Genomic DNA, 13,358 nt, shown 5'->3' on the forward strand with positions numbered 1-13,358 from the left:
GGAGGAGAAAAACAAAGAGAAGTTAGAAAAGTGATAGGGATGCACCTTGGAGAGGTGGTGCACGCAGTGAGGAAGTGCCCAAGGGAAGATGTTTGTGTGGAGTGCCTTAGTCTGGAGGCTCCGTGGGGAAAGAACTGAGTGCCACCAGAGCCTCGAATATTGATCTGCTGCTGAACAGAGCTGCATGGAGAAACTTCAACAGGAACATTTTTTTCATTATGAGCACTCCCTTGGGAGCCAGAATGCTCTGTGGAACCATTGATTTTTCTGAAACTTTGCTTTAGCCAAATACAGAGTGAATAATTTTGTTTTGACATTTTAGGGGGGGGAAAAACTTGAATTTTTTGTTTCATTCTGATTTTTCAGTGATAGACTTGATATAATATTACAATATACTTGACATATTCTGGCTCTGTTGAAATGTACATTTGAACTTATGTGGGAGATTTTCTTCATGCTTTTCTTATATCAAAACACAGAAGTTTTCATTATACAGTCTCCCTTTAAATATAACTTTAAAAATCTTTAAATCCTTCACAAAACTCAGATTCTGCTCTCTGCATGACTCCACTTTCAATCCAGATGCCCTCTGCCATGTTGCCGAAATCTTCAAAATATCCTGTTCTTGTTTTCCATCTCTGCAGCAATATTTAATTTCCTATTTCTTCCTGAGAACACTGTGAGGAGAAACTTCATAACTCAGATGGTGTTATGGAAAGACACATATACCAGATGAGGCTGAACCCTGAACCTTATCCCACCCAGATGAGTCTAATTTTGATCTTTGGCCTCCAACTTCATCAAAGCTAAACTCTGAGCTCCTGAAATGTCACAATTGCCACCCACACACCAAATAACGGAGAGATACAGATGCTACGCACCTGCCACAAGAGATAATGACTCAAGCCAGCATGAAGTTGGCACTTCATTTTTCCTCTCTAATTCTTCCCTTTATGGGCCTCTCTGAATGCCTGGAGAGCCCTGGGCACAGCAGGCAGCCCACAGGACTCATGCTACAGGACACACACAGTCAGTCCTGGGTGTCCTCCCTCTGCTCCTGCATGGGTCAGTAACGTGTGACACATCCTGCATCTCTTCACTTACAGCTGCTGCTGAGGAATCTCTTCTTCCTGATCCCATCCCTAAACCAGCACAATCTTCCAAAGCAGTCACAGCCAGCCTAGTTTCATGGAAAGATCCTGGTGCCCTTGCTTTCTTCTACTCCTTCCTGCCTGACCCTGGCTCTGCTTCTCTTCTGCAACACTTTTGCTGTTGTTTCTCTGCTGCTTTGATTTGGCACGCCCCATGTGAACACAGAGGTAAGATTATTGGGTGAATTCACATGGAATTTGGTTCAGAAACTGGGAGCATTTGCAGGAACATACACACATCACCAAAATGTGTGGACTTTCCACTATACCCACCTGCTTTACTTAATGAGAACATCACATGGGCATTGAATCTACAGGCAAATCTCTATCATGAACCTGCAGTGAGATCACTGTCATTGTTCTCTCTCTGTTCCTTCTTCTGATCACTGCTGTGTCTGTTTCTCCTTTCTCCACTGTATTTTGGAATGTCACTTGTAGATAGTCTCTGCTGTAAAGGTCAGGTGCTCCCCCCAGTGCCATGTACAGCTGCCAGATGGCCCAGGATATTCATGAATACTCATTTTATGGGAGTGCCACTGGGTACCAGCGAGCTGCTGCAGTAGGTACTATGCCTATTTCATTCAAAATAGCCTTCTTGCTTCCCACCAGCACCCCATCAACCTGCAATCAGTGATCTGGATTCTTGCAAAAGCCTCATGAGATCCCAGGCTCTGGAGCTGTCTTTGAAGATGTCCTGTACCACTTCAAAGCACAGAGTAGGATAAAAGGGGAGATCTCCCTCCCACAAAGCATTAGTCAAAAATCAGGTTGTTTGATTAGAAACCACATATTCTTTCCATGTTTTACTGTGTTACTTAAGTTATTCAGTAATATGAAGACATCTGACATGAATGTGGTTGTTCCCTGTGTTCTATGTCAGAATGACTAGTGCATTGTGGGATCAGGGAAAAAAAATGATGCCTCAGAGGCACTGTGCTCTGAACTGAACTCTGTGGCTCATTTCAAATGGTTGTGGTTAGAAAATGACAAGGAAGGCCTTTCTTTGCTAGTAAGAACATGGTAATTTCATCTCTCTAAAAACGTAAGATTGTTAAGAGAGGTGGGTGGGAAAATCTGTGTGGCCAGACTGAAGCTGCATTTGCTAAGTACAAAAGGGAAGGAAATAACTTTGGATTTCAAATACTCCCTGTGCTTTCATGCTTTGTCTTGGCTGTTTTGATCACAAGCTCTTCAGTGCAGTGAGTGTTGCTTGCTCTTTATATTTGAACAGTGCCCAATGTATTGGCAACTCCACCTTGCCGAGGGTATTCTGCCCCTTAACAAAGGAACAACAAAGAAGAGCAAGTAACAACACTAGAGCTAAGCAAATCACGAGCATGAGACTTCTCTAAAAAAAGCCTTTTCCCTTTCTGGAGGATGTGCTAACCCATGATGACAAATAATGACTGCCACGTACAATGTCACAGAGTGCAGAGCACAATCCTCAGCCTGTCACTCCCCGGTGCTTCTGCAGGGTTTCTTGTACAACACAATTATCTGTCTCTCTAGCACTGTTCATTGCAGACACACAAAAAAATGCCATTTTACGCCACCTAGAAAAATCTTTATGGCCATTTTATGAGTCCTATATGTTGCTTGTGTTCAGCCAAGCAAGGAAGTTCCCACCTATGGGTAATCTGGCCTCTCACCAGGAAGGCTGCTGATGAAAACCGAGTAAGGTTCCTACCTCATAACACAAAAGAACATCCTTCTAAGTTGCACAGTTGTTGGCTATTGTAGTGAAAGAGTCATGGATAAAAGGGATGCAGAGCCTGATCTTACCTCTGGAAATGAAGCCTCTGCTAGTCCAGGAAAGACATGAGCTGAGGTGGCAGGAGGAGGGAGGCTGTGGCTCCTGCCCATGACACTCTGCACTATGGACACAGTGCTTCAGAGGCAGCAGGACTTCAGGAAGTCATGAACACTTCCAACCCTACAATCATTTTTCTCCCCAGAACTCTTAGGCAGTTTCCTCTCAAGTTTCTGCTGTCAGTGAGGTATCCTCCTACATGTGCACTAATGCCCCAGATCCCCTGGAAACTGCATTGATGCAAACTTTAATTTCTTTGTGAAAAACACTTCCCATAGCTGTGGTCCAAGCAGATGACCAGACCTGAAGGCTGGTGGTCCAGCCATGGCCCTGATGCACAAAATGGGAATGACAGGTGGCAATAAGAGCTCTCTGATACATGAGCTGCACAGGGAGATAAAGGCCATCTCCTTCAGCAGCTGGGGGGAGCAGAACTCACCAAAGTTCTTTGTGCTGGGATTTACACATTATCCTCCTAAGTGAAACCTAATGAATGAGACAAGGCAACGGTGGGATTTTTGACAGGTAATTCACATGTCACTGCTTCAATCAGGTGAGAGATGAAATTTCATGTAAAGCTGTGTCTGTGCCACAAAGCTGCTGTTTGACATGTAGCCAAACCTCCATCCTGACTCCTTGTCAGGTAGCCTCCTTTCATCTTGGCCTGGTTCTGACAGTGCCTGTCCTGCTAATGGGCTGATGATCATCAGTGGTTTGAGAGCCTGAGCTATTAAATACCTCTTGGCTTTCTTGTGCCTGTCTTTCTTATATATTACAGAATAACATTAAACGTTACACTGAATGTCCCTTTCATTTAGATTAGAAGGTTTTTTAGGACAGAGATGAAGTTATTTGCTATATATGTATATAAGATTTGGGTCCTACCATCCTTGCTGCAGGGGCAGAAGAGGGATGGCAGGGAAAGGTAATATCAGTGTTGGTCAAAGCCCAATACCATGTGGATTATGAGTCAGAGCCTTTTGCTGTGGCTGTTTTCAAGCCTGATTATATCAAGCAGTGCCATGGGCCTCTGCTGCAAGGAATTAATTTTTTCTATTTTGTAAATGTCCCTTTCTTTCCAATCAGCCCAGCTATGTGAGGGTCTGCAATATCTCCACAGTTTTTAAACCTCACCTCCAGGGGAGACCAAAACTGCTTGTGAGTGAACTGATTTAAACACAAACAGGCTCAAATCATCCATAGTAAATCTGTTTGAATTTTCCCTGATGCTAGTATCCCCTTGAACCATGTCAGAAATCTCGTCCTTCCCCCACAGACCTGGCTGGACTTGCAGAGTGATAGAGCTTGAGGGATGTCCCAGGGTCTGTGGTGTTTTGTGACAAGAACTGGTGCTTTCTTAGATGCACTGCAGATGAAGGGGAAACTTTTGTGGTGCTAGGGCAGAAACAGACCCTGCTGGTGGGAGCTTCATCTAAACATCCTCGTCCTTATTATTAGAGATGAGATGTCTGACTGGAACCTGAAGGAGACATCACCAATTTGAAGGCATGGGAAATCCAGAAAGCCAGTAATTAAAATGATCTGGGCACCAAGCCCATCTCTGAGACCCTCCTCTTACATATCATTTGTCTCATGATTTGGAAATCACTTCCTTCGCATCTGACAGAATGATGTTCATTCCCTCCCTTCCCCCCACAACAGATAGAAATGACTCACAAACTGTGCTGTCAGATGTACAAAGTAAACAACCCCAAAAACTGTTTCTTCTTGCCTTCTGTTATTTTTTTAAACACATAAAAATGTCAAGTATTACTTATAAATTAGTAGATAAAAAGAGAACTGCAAAGGTATGGATTTTAAGATGTCCTTTGAAACCATGCAGTTTTCAAATAAATGTAAATCTCTGCCTTTTAAAGTATTTCTAGTAGCTTCTTGTGGCCACTAATGTCTTTGAAAGGAGAGCTGTTTACTTAATTATCATCACTTTCTTTTATTACAGGGCCATGGGAGAAAAAAAAAATCTCACAAGTGAAACATTATCTTTACTTTCTCTCTGCCCTACTGGCTTTTACTATTTTCAAGGTACATCAAACAAACAAATAAAATTACGTCTGATCCTAAAGTGGAGTGTGTAGCGTTAACTATTTAAATTATATCCCAATCAAATGAAATTATTAAAGAATACAGCGAATTCCCTCCCAGCACAGTGATGACAAAAGCCTTTTGGAGGGAGGGAGCAGCTTTGCAGTAAACTCCTTCTGTGCATGGATTAAACGCCTCAGCAGCACGCAGTTCTTGAGAACACTTTATTGCTCTGTGCATACATGCATAGAATATAAATTATTGCTTAATTATGTACTGTTCCATCAGAAGCAGCTTGCAGCATCACCAATAGGCTGCAGAATAGCGAGGGGTTTACTGGAAAATTACCCTTATGAAAAAAGCAGAGATGGAAGGATAAATCTAACTGGGTGATGGAGATTTAGTGCAGTGTCCTTGTGAGATTACATCCCCACCTGGGTTGGGACTTAATGCATTTTTATCTTATACCGTGGACCAGATAAACTGCAGGATCTGTTGTGATACTGCATTATAGCCACTCTGAGAATGTGGTTTGCATTTGGCCTTTGGCCTCCTGCCTCACAAGGTGCCAGAGGTGCCCAGTGCACACCAGAGCTGTGAGCCTGCTGCATGTCACCTGCCCTGTGTGCCTGCACAAGCTGTAATGCCTTGTGGCACCAGAGGATTATGTGTCCTCAGCCACACCCCCTAATGCTTAATGCTTAGGCTTGTATAAATCAGTATTTCATACATAGGAACGATGTTACAGCAGCTGAGGGCTGAACTCCAGTTTGCTCTGCTGACACAAGTGTCAGTCCTTATTTCACACTGCAGATTTGCACATGGTGACATTTCCATGTCCCTTGGGGCATGGGACTGCACAGGGAGTGGACACGCCTGCTGTGCACAGCCACAGCCTGTGAGCTACAGCGATGAGCAAGCACTGTCTGAGGCTGTGAGTTGGCATGCCAGGCAAAAGCAACACCACTTAGCAAAAGGCACAATGGTTTGATGGACTAGGGAGACAAGAAACATTTCAGATCAAAGTCTGAGTGAATAAACTTCTGAATACTTTAGCAATGATGATTCCTATGACCCAACCAAAATAAGCTAACAATAATAAAGGGGGGTGATTATAGCCATTAAACAAACATAACGGGTCATGAACTTGCAGCCACAACACAGGAGACAGCAAAAATCGTGCCAGTTGTAGTACTGTGGTATTATTCTGATTTCACTGGAGCAGAAAGGAAAGAAAGGACCTCAGTATCAAAATGAGGAAAAATTCTAATCCAAGGTTAGAAAAATTATCCCATCCATGTGCTGGTAAGCACCATACAGAGGCTTCTGGCAGTTTCTTTCATCTGCTGCAGTGTGGAGCTCACAGCATGACCCAGGCAGAGGCAAAAAGATTAAACAGAAAGAGGCACTGGATTTCTGAACAAACTCAAGTGACTCCATCACACCTCAGATTTGCCTCAGATGAAGTTTAGTATCATGCTGTACCTTAGGCAGGTGCTTCCCACCCTAGGCATTTATCAGAGCTGAAGGGAAACTTGTGGAGTCAGGTTGGGTTTGCCTCGTCACAGGACATGTTCTGTAGCATGAGGAATCAGCACAACATTGCATCTGCTTTTTTAGTAATGAGGTCATTACACCTCTAAGTATGTAAGACCATTTTCTTCCAGTCAACAAATTGGACACGTCTCAGAGGATTAATGTAATCTTTCTTTTGCAGGAAATCCTAAATTGCTGAAAAGTCTACTGGTAAAAGTTCTTCAAGACAAGTGAGACTGGAAAACAGGTACAGCACAAGTAAATTCAATGCAGCCTTCTTCCATATTGCCTACTGTGTGCCACTATAAATCCTTCCAGAGGGAATACTTTCAGGTCTAAAAGGACAGTTAGTCAAATGCCTTTTTAACCCTTTTGTTTGCTGGAGGCAGTACTAAAGAAGCCATTGGGAGCTTGGGGTGAGGGTGGTGGCTGCCTGATTTGGATATTTCCCCCTTTAGGGGCTGGAGAAAAACCTATCTGTTCGTTTTTGGCAAGTGACCAAAGGACCCTTCACTTGTACAACTTTCAGGATCTTTACTGCAAAAGTCTCTGGGTTATATTGCTGTTTCCCTGAGTTGACCTGTTAGGAAAAGAAAAATCTTTTCTATATGTACTGATACAGTTACTGGGATAGAATAGTCAGAAATCAAAATAAGATGCAATTTTGTCTGGTCAACAAGAACCACTTAGTGCAGGGCACCCCTATGAAGTTTACATCATCCACATAAATGCTTGCAAGCAACAAACTGGACTGACCCTGTACAGCCCTAAAGGATCATGCTGCAATCTCCTTTCCTGTTGCAGAGGAAACACCTGCTCATCCTCTGTAGCCCACACAAGTACATTGGCATGACTGATCTCTGTATGCCCTGGAAGAGCCAGGCTGGGCAGAAATGAGGAAGGCCCTACTCATTTATAGATTTTTCCAAGTCCAGTTGCTTTTTGAATGCAGTTTCCAGTGTCCATTTGGACTCTGTCCAGGCAGATTAGACCAAGTGAGTGTGGCAGTGATTTGCCCAAGGGGAATGTTGTTTTCTAAGCTGAAGACCTGAGGAGTCAAGAAAGTGAATCTAAAGTGAATTCAGCCTCTTCATTTAACAAACAAAAAGATCTTCCACGTACAGAAATTTCCTCCCCACTCCCTCTGTAAGGTTTTCTTTCTGTCTAGCAAATATGCCAGTATTAATCTTCCTTCTGTTGCATGAGCAGTCTTTCCTCTTTTATGCCAGGCATGCAAACAACTCAGCAAATTTTCCTTTTAAAAATACCAACTCAATAATAAATGCCAGTTTTGTTTTCATTGTCTTCCTTTGGCTTTGGTGCATCTCACCATTAGAATTCAGAAGCCAGCAACAGATCAAAGACCTAGTGACATTACTAAAGGATATGGGACAACCACTGAATTTTAAAACACACAGAACTTGTTTTCCAGGGCTGTGGGAGGGAAAGTCTTTTGTATTTCTACAGAATCTGTCTCCTCTGGTTTATTTCTACTTTATTTTACCTTCTGTCAGCTCCCAAAGACCCACTGATATCCCTGAGAAGCAACTTGATTGCATGCCCATCACGGACTACTCTAAGTTGTCTGTTTTGGTAACTTTAGTTACTTTACTGATGCTTCTGCCAGTACCTCCCATCCTGCTGAGGGAGAAATTACAAGTCAGTACAGCTGACTTAAAATGAACACACAGAGGAATATGAACAGTTCTTCTTGCTGAAAAGCCAGGCAGAGCTGACTCCTTAATTTACTGCACACCAAGTTCAGGGAGACAGATTTGAGCTAGGACAGAAAAACAATGAGTTTAGAGGTGTGCATACACTACTTGCCTCGTCTTTTGCTCCAGACTATAAGATCTCTGCACCTCATTAAAGAAGCTTTTTCTCTTCTTCTCCTAAGTGCCAGTGCCCTTCTGTGATCAGGTACAAGGCTGGTGGAATTGTGTTGGTATTTTTTCCCCCACAGCCTGCAAGTGCACGTCTAGGAGCATCAGAAATAAGCCACAGGAACAAAAAAAACCAACCCTCAACACATTTGAAGGTTGACTTTGAAGTCAGCTGATAATGTTTCCATGGAGATCAAATGCTATGGAGTTGACAACCAATTCTCTTGTTGAGCCTTTCCTTCCAGGGGGAAAAAAGCCCCAAAGAACAATACTTGTAAATGATTGCACTCTGCAGTACAGTTGTGTTATTGACTTGCAAAAAGCACATCTATATGTCACCCCTGTTTTCTCAAGGAGATGTTAACTCTTAGGTCTCAACCTCTCAATGCCAGGTATGCCAGTATTCACCTAGAGAATCAGATATATTCCCAAGGTACTGAAAAAAATTGCGTCTAGTGAAAATAATATTCTATGAGACAAAAGATATAACTCTGCATTTGAACTTAAGCTGCCAATGAGAGTTATGATTCCCCTTGAGGAATAATATAACATGAAATTATAAAATAATATTTCAGTTGCTGATATGCAGTGACACACAGATATCTGTATTGTCAAAGTGGGTGATCTTTCATATTTCCAGAGAGTCTCCTATTTCGTTTTCAAAATGAGTTCCAGCATAAGTAAGTAAATGCAAAATGTGTTGTTGATGCACCAGAGAGAAGTACTAGAAGTAAAGATGTAACACAGACCCCCAGCTCTGTCTTTTAAGCTGAGCAACTTCTTTCTAGCTGGGAAATGCTCAACAGGCCATCTTGTCATTATATTAACCCCAAAAGATGGCAAAGGGGATGTATGTCTGGCTGGGTGATCTCCTAAATATTTATTTTTTGAGTGAAAATAGGAAATTAGATAGCATTCAAAAGGCAAGTGATAACAGTTGCTAAAGGCTGATTAGAATGGTTCAGTGGTCTGGATGAAGAATCACTTCCAGTTCTACCCCCATATCAGGACATGTCTATGTACAGTGAACCCATATCCATCCATCCACGTCTGGACATGTAGCTAGCAGTATCCCAGTTTTCAAAGACATAAGAAAGAAAAGCCACACTTCAGACTCCAGAAACCTGGCCAAGGAACATGACCTTCAACCAGGTCTGTGAGGGACACCACAAACTGTGCAGGGAGAGGTGTTTTAAAGGAATCTTAGGAATGCTTAGGTTGGAAAAGATCTCTAAGATCATTAAGTCCAACTGTTAAGCCAGCACTGCCAAATCCACCACTAAGCCATGTTCCTGAGTGCCACATCTACACATCTCTTGGATGCCTCCAGGGATGGTGACCCCTCCTCTGAGCAGCCTGTTCCAATGCTTGGACACCCTTTTGGTGCAGAGGATTTTCCTATTATCCAATCTAAAGCTTCCCTGGTACAATTTGAGGCCATTTCTGTTCTATTGCTTGTTAATTGGAGAAGAGACCAATTCCTTCAAAGCTACAGTTTCCTGTCAGGAAGTTGTAAAGAGGAATAAAGTCTCCCCTGAGCCTGCCTTTCTCCAAAGTTAAGAATCCCAGTTTCCTTGGCCACTCCCCATAAAGAGGGACAAATCCTGAAAAGTGATGAAAAAGGACATTTTTAGAAACAGGTTGACTCTTATTTACTGAATATGAATGCTCTTGGCCTTGTTACATTCCTGATGGGCACGAAGCCTGTGTGGCTGCTCCGACCTCTGCTTCTCCTCACAGGTCCAAAAAGACCCTCATCAGCTCCTTTCCTGCCTTCCACAACACCCTTGTCTTGTGTTTGAGGGTTTTAAACAGTCAAGAGCCTTTGAGAGGTTTAAACATTTAAAGCCTATTAATGCTGTACATTAACTCAAGCTTATTTCAACTCACAACCTTAAATCACTTTAGAGCATAATGCAAAATTTAACCAAAAGCACGAGTAGGAGCCAGAGTGTTCACGTGTGTGGTGGGGGAGGCACTGCAGAGGGAGGAATCATTTTGTTGTGCTGAGGTGGTCTCCAAGACTTCCATAACCCATTTATGGCATCTCCTTATACAAACCAGCCTTTGTCTCCATCTGGAGGTCAATCCTCATAAATGAGTTCTCACAGTGGTCTGTGGGGAATTTCGCCTATTTTTAAGCTCCTCTGCAGTCATCATTAATTTAGTACCTCCCAGAGGAATAAAACATGATTGGTATCTCTTTTTTTCCCAGTCTTCCAACTTCTGTTGAATTATAAATACTCTTCAAAGTGGCCAAAGGTTTTATGCCTTTGTGAAAACTGTGTTTATCCCAAGCTTCACAGCTCACGTTCCAATAACTTACTGCAGATCTTGGTTTTTCTAAAGATCACATGCTGCTGTTTAAGATCTGTCTGCATACACTTGTGCACACACATGTTCATTTACACTTGCCTTTCCATAGGGAAAAAATAATTTATGTAAACTTTCTAAAACTGTTCCTTCTTTTTTGGTAGAAGCACAAGAAACTGAACTTCCAAAGAATAATGTTTTATAAATGCAAAAAATAGGTATGATCATAGGAAATACCTTCCATATTCAGTGTTGTGGTTGATCATGTCACCACAAGTTAACATTTTGAAGAATGGGTAGAGACCTTGATTATTAATGAAAAATAGAAATCCTAGGTGCCCTGTGGGACAGATCATATTTCCCAATAAATTCCAAAGAATGGCTCTTACTTTCTCCTTTTTTTATCTTTCTCTTTGCTTCCTCTTGGCATCTACTATGAAGGTACTTCATAACTGCCTAGGAGATGTCAGTCACAGAGCTTTGCCTTACACTTGCTGCATTAAATTGCTCCATTTTTGTTAAATTATTCAGCAGTGGAATGATTATTTTGAGATGGCAGGACCACAGTCGTGTAGAATAAACACTCTTACTTTGTACCGTTACACGCTATTTTCAAAGTGCACTGAGTTAAATCCGAGACTCAAAGGACTCAACAGCTGCTGAGGATCCATGGCTGCAAAGACACAGATGCCTCTGTTGTCATCTCCTGACACATGCACAGCACAGAGGCTCGGGGGTTTGGAAGACAAGGCTCTCTGTGGAGGTGGGAGTGGAAGAGGATACAGATGTGTGGAAGAGGATACAGATGTGTGCAGCCCTGTTTGGAAGCCACTTTCTGATGAGGTTGGCATCCCAGCCTGGCCATCATCTCCTGGGCACAGCTCCTGTCATGCTGTGACAGCTGATGGCCCTGGGTGTGTCCTCGTCCCTGCTGGCACCTTGTGACAGCCCCGTGTGAAGCCTGGCACAGCTGGGCCACGAGAAGGTGACCCAGTCTAAATGGCCAGTCCATCCTCTGGCTGCGAGGAAAATAAAGCATCTTGTTGCCTAACCCCTGGACTGAGGAAAGGATTATTTTGGAAATATTTCTGAGCAGGATGGAAATTACTAAATTACTTATTAAAAGCTATTTCTCCCTAGTTTAAAATTTTTAAAAAAAGAACACACTCATATTGTACATAAGTGGGTTTTTCTTTATTTCTTTAATAAACTTTTCTTTAATTCTCTCTTGCATATCTGAAATAAAGCATTATGCCAACACACCTGCCTAACTTAATTTTTTATTCCCTCTCACATATCTTTCCTGCCTGCTTATCTATACTGCAGCAGCCAGAATTGGAAAGAATAGGTGATCACCTCTGCTGTAGGAATGATTTGAAGCTTTTCTAACCCTGACCTAGGTCCTCTGAGTATGAACGGGCTACAAAGAGTAATGCCTCTGCAGCACTCTTAGAGGGGGTCAGAAGAAGCACAAATCAGTGGTAAAAGTGGAACTGGAAAATGGCACTGGCAGATCATCACTGGTGAGGAGGGATGAGGAGAGGATGAAAGAAATTCCTGATGTTTTTGAAAGCAAATGCTAGAACAAAAAATCAGGCTAGAAGAACTCCATACTATTACTATATGTGTACAGCATGACTTCCAGGCCTTTCAGCACCAGTAGAAAAGGAAGTTTCAGACTCCCAAGCAAAGCTCCAAGCCCAGTACCTCATGCAAAAATAGCACTAGGCAAAGAGAAGAAATGAGCTGCTATATGAGACTCCAGATCATTTTATTACAGATCTGCATGGTGAAGCTAAATCACATATGAGGGCATTTAACAGCTGGAATAATTTCCAAATAGACTAATTAGAGACTGAATTATTAATGGTAAAATTTCTAATTGGCTCAAAGCAAGGTTACAGCAAGAAACTCACTTGACTTTGCAAAGAATAATGAATATTTGCAAGGCTAGTAAAATTACATGCTTCTCTAAGGATTAACAAATGGGGAAAAAACCCTAAAGACGTCCTAAAGTATATGTCACAAGACAAAACTGGCAGAGACCTGATAAGAGTGAAGAGAACAGGTAAAACAGTAAACAAGTGCAGAGATGATTTATTGCATTCATTTGCAGTAAATTTGGAACAAAATAAGACAACGCAGAAGTCTCTCCCTGAAGGGCTGCCTTGTTAGGCATGAAGTAAAACCCTTAACTGTTTCACTGAAATGTGTTCTCAGTACAAATTACAGACTTACAAAAGGAAAATACATGGACGTGCAGCTGAAAGACAGAGCTCTGATAAGGTTGATAAAACGTCAGTCTTTGTCAGTCTTTTAATACATTTACAAAGGCAAGTGATGTAGCTTTGGCCAGGGATAATTGTGTGCTGAAGCAAGTACCAGAACATGATATTGGAAGTGCCATTTTGTATTTCCAGCTGGGAAAACAGACAGCAGTTCAGCAGGGAGGTGCACAAGGCGGGGAAGGAGAGGATGAAATCACTGCCAAAGCACTGGATCATGCCACCAGGAGGCAGCCACCCCACTTTCCTGGTGAGGAGGAAAAGGGCTTTGAAGCACTTAGCTACGAAATCAGCCCTGCCCTCAAATTAGAAATAATGCAAGGCACATGATATTTGA

The 13,358-nt window shown here is 42.4% G+C and overlaps 1 protein-coding gene across 1 annotated transcript in view; it reads right to left on the reverse strand.

The window, feature by feature from the left end:
* TMEM178B (transmembrane protein 178B) overlaps positions 1 to 13,358 on the reverse strand; it is a 210,193-nt gene that overhangs the window by 5,308 nt on the left and 191,527 nt on the right. The gene's annotated exons all lie outside the window — the stretch shown is intronic.

The sequence above is a fragment of the Sturnus vulgaris genome, chromosome 5 (assembly GCF_052056855.1).
Source record: "Sturnus vulgaris isolate bStuVul1 chromosome 5, bStuVul1.hap1, whole genome shotgun sequence".
In the NCBI taxonomy this organism is placed as follows: Eukaryota; Metazoa; Chordata; class Aves; order Passeriformes; family Sturnidae; genus Sturnus; species Sturnus vulgaris.